Genomic DNA, 6,000 nt, shown 5'->3' with positions numbered 1-6,000 from the left:
AACACTGACATAACAAATAAGAGGATTCCTAGATAAATTCTTTCAAAGAAGAGAGGAAGAATAGATACGTCCTATTTCATTTTTGCCAACATAGATATTACAAGAAAGAGAAATTACAGACCACCCTCTTTTGCTAATACAGAGGCAAAAATCCTTTTAAAATACTGTCAAGTCAAATATAGCTATATATAAAAAGGATAATGTATCAAAACTAACTGGGGTTTATCCCAGGAATATAAGGTTAGATAAACATTCAAAAATTAACCTGTGTAATTTTTACATTGACAGAATAAAGGAAAAATAATCATTTCAGTAAGTACAAAAACAGTATTTGATAAATCCAATACCTACCCATAATTTAAAAAAAGAAAACAACAACAAAAACTCTTCCCATATTGGGACTAGAAAGGACTAATGGTATTCTTATAATGGTTGTCTATGAATGCTCCGTAGCTAACATCATACTTACTGATGAGAGAGTAAATACTTTCACCCTGAAGTCAAGAACAAGACTCAAATGTCAACACCCACCATTCCTATTCAACATGGTACCAGAGGTCTTAGCCTGTGGTATAAGACAAGTAAAAAAAATAAAGGATAAAAATATCAGAGAGAAGGAAGCAAAACTTTATTTGTTTATGACATTGTGTATATTTTTTAAAAGCCAGGAAAACTATTGGAAATAATAAATGATGTTGACAAAACTGTAGGATTAACAGGATCAATAACAAAGTTATTAACAAGGTTAATATATAAAATTGGTTTTTTTTGGGGGGGGTACCTGGGTGGCTCAGTCTTTAAGTGTCTGCCTTTGGCTCAGGTCATGATCCCAAGGTCCTGAGATCAAGCCCTGCATTGGACTCCCTGATCACCGTTTCTCCCTCTCTCACTCCCCCTGCTTGTGTTCCTTCTCTTGCTGAGTCTTTCTCTCTGTCAAATAAATAAATAAAATCTTTTTTAAAAAATTATCTTTTTCTACATATTAGCAATGAATAAGTGGAAAGTAAAATTTATTTTTTTTTATTTTTTGAAAGATTTATTTTACTTTTTTATGTGAGCCCCGTGCCCAAAATGGGGATTGAATTCACGAATCTGAGATCAAGAGTCACATGTTCTTCTGACTAAGCCAGCCAAGCCCCCTCTAAGGAAAATAAAATTTTAAATCACTGTCATTTGCAATAGCATCAAGATCATCAAATACCTAAAACGAAATCTAATAAAAAATGTGCAATGCCTCTACAATAAAAATTTCAAAAACTTATTAAGAAAAAATCAAGTAAATAAAATAACATTGACCATATTTATGGCTTGGCAGCTTCAATATTTTTAAAAATATCAGTTCTCCCCTAATTAACTTCTGGTTTCAATGTAATTCCAACCAAAAATTCAAGAAGACATGTATTTGTGAGTATGTAAACTGACAAGATATTTCTAAGAGTCACATAGAAATTCAAAGAAGCTTGAAAAGCCAAGACAATCTTAGATAAAAACAAACTTGGAGGACTTAGACTATCATATTTCACAACTTGTTATAATGCCACAATAATTAATACTATAGCATTGTTGCAAGGATAGGTAAATGGAATGATTGAACTAAGTGGCAAAAGCACCACAGCAATTCATGGAGAAATGAATTGATTTTCAATAAATTGCTCTGCAGTAATTGCAAATCTATGAAAAATAAAAAAGAGCTTGCCTCTTTACTTCATGCACTATGCAAAAATTAAACTGAGGTGTATTCAAGGCAAATGTGAACAGTAAATAAATGAAGCAAAAAGAAGAGGGGAAAACCCAGGGGATAATATCTTTATTATTTGGGGATAGGCAAATATTTCTTACACAGAACACAAAAAGCAGTAGCAATAAAAAATGGATATGTTGGACTGCTTTAAAATTAAGAACCTCTTTTCATTAAAAGACACCATTATTGGGTCTGAAAAGGTTACCAGGAAATGATATTTGCAGTTTCTGCAACTGTCAAGGGCTTATATAACAGTTTATACAATTGCCCAGGATATTTAAGAACTCACACAAATCCATTTAAAAAGACAAGACAACACAGGAGAAAATTGAGCCCAAAACAGTAACAGGCATTACAAAGAAGAGGAAAGTGAAATGGCTAGTAAGTACATAAAAACATGTTCAAGTTTACTGTACGACCAAACTCCACAAAAATATCAGAATGAGAAGAATAGACAAGGATGACAAGCATGTGTTGGGGCACCTGGCTGGCTCAGTTGATTAAGCGGCTGCCTTCGGCTCAGGTCATGATCCCAGGGTCCTGGCATTGAGCCCCACATTGGGCCCCCTGCTTGGCAGAGAGCCTTCTTCTCCCTTTCCCACTCCTCTGCTTATGTTCCTTCTCTCACTGTCTCTCTCTCTGTCAAATAAATAAAAATAAAATCTTAAAAAAAAAAAAGATGACAAGGATGTAGAACAATTGAAATTCTCATATACTGCAGTATATGTCTATTTACATTGATATCACTTGGGAAAATTGGCAATATCTACTCATGTGGAACATTACACACACCTTATCAAGTTTTGGAGGGTTCCTTTTTAAATTTAAATTCAATTAATTAACATATAGTGTATTATTAGTTTCAGAGGTAGAGGTCAGTGATTCATCAGTTGCATAGAACACCCAGTGCTCATTCCATCATGTGCCCCCCTAGTGCCCACCACCCAGTTATCCCATCCCCACACCCCTCTCCCCTCCAGCAACCCTCGGTGTGTTTCCTATCCTTAAGAGTCTTTTATGGTTTGTCTCCCTCTCTGATTTTGTCTTATTTTATTTTTCCAGGGTTTGTTTCTTTTAGGAACCAGAATCATGCTGTATGTATTGTTCTTTGATGCGTGTGTTGGAGATGCTCTCAGCCTACCACACTCCTTTTATCCATTATATATTCCACAGAATTAGTGTCACTGTTTGGGTTGCTTCATTCTGCTGTTATAATTATGCCCCCTTTTGTGCACAAACTTGAGCACAGGGGCTGGAATTTGAGGGGAAGAGTATCAGTTTGAGCCCTTGGCAATCTGCAGTGAAGGTGTGTTGACTTGGCGTTGAGCAGGTGGTAGGCAGTGCATGCTGACTTGGGCAGGAGGGCAGCTGGTGCTTTTGGGTCCCACAGGCTGATGGCATCATGTGTGATAGGGATGTGGCTGGTTTTGCTTTTAACTTTTGTTTTTCTTTCTTTCTTTTTTTAATAATTTCTTAAAAATTTTTAAAAATTTTTTCAGTGTTCCAAGATTCATTGTTTATGCACCACACCCAGTGCTCCATCCAATACCTGCCCTCATTAATACCCACCATCAGGCTCACCTAACCCTCTACCTCCCTCCCCTCCCAAGCCCTCATAGTTTGGTTCTCAGAGTACACAGTCTCTCGTGGCTCTTCTCTCCCTCCAATTTCCCCCAGTTCACTTATCCTTTCCTTCTCCTATGTCCTCCATGTTATTCCTGATGCTCCACAAGTAAGTGAAACCATATGATAAGTGACTCTCTCTGCTTGACTTATTTCACTCAGCATAATCTCCTCCTTCCTGTCCATGTTGATACAAAAGTTGGGCATTCATCCTTTCTGATGGAGGCATAGTATTCCATTGTAAATATGGACCATATATTCTTTATTCATTTGCCCATTGAAGGGCATCTTGATTCTTTCCAGTTTGGTGACTGTGAACTTGCTGTGACTGTGAAATTGCTGCTATGAACACTGGAATACATATGGCCCTTCTTTTCACTACATCTTTATCTTTGGGGTAAATACCCAGCTGTGCAATTGCAGGGTTTTTCTGAGAAACTCTATCTCTCCTTCTATTATAAATGAAAGCCTCGATTGGTAGAGTATTCTTGGCTATAGATTTTTTCCTTTTAGCAGTTGGAATTTATCATGCTGCGCTCTTCTAGCCTACAGAGTTTCTGCTGAAAAACCCACTGATAGCCATATGGGGTTTCCCTCATATGTCACTGCTTTTCTTTCTCTTGCTGCTTTTAAAATTCTTTGTCACTACTTTTGGCCATCTTATTTACTTTGTGTGTTGGTGCAGACCTCTTTGGGTTGGTTTTGTTGGAGGCTCTCTGTGCCCCCTGGTTCTGGATTTCTCTTTCCTTCACCAGATTCAGGATGTTTTTAGCTATTATTGCTTCAGACAAATCATCTGTCCCCTTTTCTCACTCTTCTCCTTCTGGGATCCCTATCATGCCACTGTTATGCTTGACAATGTTGCTGAGTTCCTTGGGTCTATTTTCATTTTGTCTATTTTTTCTCTCTTATCTGCTCAGCTTAATTACTTTCCATTACTCTGTCCTCCATGTGGCCGATCTGTTCTGCTTCCTCTTGTTTGCTATTTATTCCAGGTGGTCTATTTTATTTCCATTCAGTGAGTCCAGGAGCTCTAATTGGTTTTGTTTTTTTTTTTTTTTATGTCTACCATCTCTTGGTGGAGGGTCTCAGGGAAGTTCTGCGCTCCTTTCTCAATTCTAGTAAGTTGCTTTATGAGTGCATTACTTTCAATTCACTATCAGACATAGCACTCATCTCTATTGTGTTTAGATTTGTTCTGATTTTCTTCTGCTCCTTCATTTGGAACATATTCTTCTGTCTCCTCATTCTGTCTAACTCTGGGCCTGTTTCTCTCCCACACTGGACATTAGTGGCATTATGAAGAAAAAGGCCTGCAGTGCAATGTCCCCTGTTCCCCAGAACCTGGTACTTCAGAGGTATCTCTTATGTGTGTTGCTACAGCAGTTTCCTACTGTTGTGGTGGAGCTGCGTTTGCCTTCAGTCCAGCCTGCTATGGCTTTCTGCATGTTGTGGGCAGAGTCTGGTCCCTGTGGTATTAGTGGGCCAGCTGAGAGCTGCCCTCATCTTGAGTTGAGTCAGACCAGGTGTTTACCAGAGATGAAGTAGCACACAACTGCAGGCACTTTCCCTGTGTTGTCCCCAAGAAGATTTTGTTGGTGGGTGAGGTCTGCAGTCAAACCAGCTGCCTGCCCCCAGCCCACTGCTGGGGTCACAGTCAGGCTGGCATGTTGTTATCTCCCCCTCTCCTCAAAGCAGGACTCACTTGGAGTGGTGCTGGCCTTTGTCTGGGCTGTGTACACACTGCCAGGCTTGTGGTACTGCTTTGATGGGGTCTTACCATCAGATCAGAGACTGTCAGTCTGCTTTGCTGCAGCTTCTTATCTATGTCATGCCAAGGAGAGTCTGTTTGGCCAGCTTTCCAGGTTATTTATGCCATTTGTGGGTGCTCTCTAGGCAGCCACGTGGCAAGAGGTGAGTCCAGGGTCCTCCTACTCTGTCATCTTCCCCTTATCAAGTTTCTATTCCAAGATATGTACTTAAGAGAAATGCCTACAAATGTTAATAAGGACATATACAAGAATATTCATGGCAGTGTTGTTTGAATAAATCATAACTGGATTAATGTCAATGTCTACTTACAGTAAAACTAATGAGTAAATTGTGATATTTATTTTTAAAATATTTTGTTTATTTATTTGACAGAGGGAACACAAACTGGGGAGTAGCAGGCAGAGAGAGAAGTAGGCTCTCCACTGAGCAGGGAGCCCAATGTGGCACTTGATCCCAGAACCCTGGGATCATGACCTGAGCAGAAGGCAGACGCTTAACTGACTGAGCCACTCAGGTGTCCCACCTTCCTTCTGTTGAACCCAGGATCAAAACTGAGCCACTCAGGTGCCAATAAATGGTGGCAATTTTTTTTTTTTTAAGATTTTATTTATTTATTTGACAGAGAATAGTAGGCAGAGAGGCAGGAAGACAGAAAAGGGGAAACAGGCTCCCTGCTGAGCAGAAAGCCCAGTGTGGGGCTTGATCCCACACTGATCTCAGGTCAGACTCTGACCTGAGCCGAAGGCAGAGGCTTAACCCACTGAGCCAACCAGGAACCCCAGATGGTGGCATATTTTTGAAAACAAGATGCTGTAGGGACACTTGAGTGGTACAGGTAGTAAATTGTGCAATTGGTTTCAGGT

General features: G+C 39.5%; 1 long non-coding RNA gene across 1 annotated transcript in view; it reads right to left on the bottom strand.

Annotated features, from left to right (window-relative positions):
• Positions 1–552: 552 nt before the first annotated feature.
• Positions 553–6,000, bottom strand: part of LOC131829692 (uncharacterized) — a 33,913-nt gene continuing 28,465 nt past the window's right edge. The window contains exon 3 of the long non-coding RNA XR_009352956.1: positions 553–2,380. This is a non-coding gene — a long non-coding RNA (uncharacterized LOC131829692). The remainder of the gene's footprint in view (positions 2,381–6,000) is intronic.

The sequence above is a fragment of the Mustela lutreola genome, chromosome 4 (assembly GCF_030435805.1).
Source record: "Mustela lutreola isolate mMusLut2 chromosome 4, mMusLut2.pri, whole genome shotgun sequence".
NCBI classification, from domain to species: domain Eukaryota; kingdom Metazoa; phylum Chordata; class Mammalia; order Carnivora; family Mustelidae; genus Mustela; species Mustela lutreola.
This window is presented reverse-complemented; position numbering and strand designations above follow the sequence as displayed.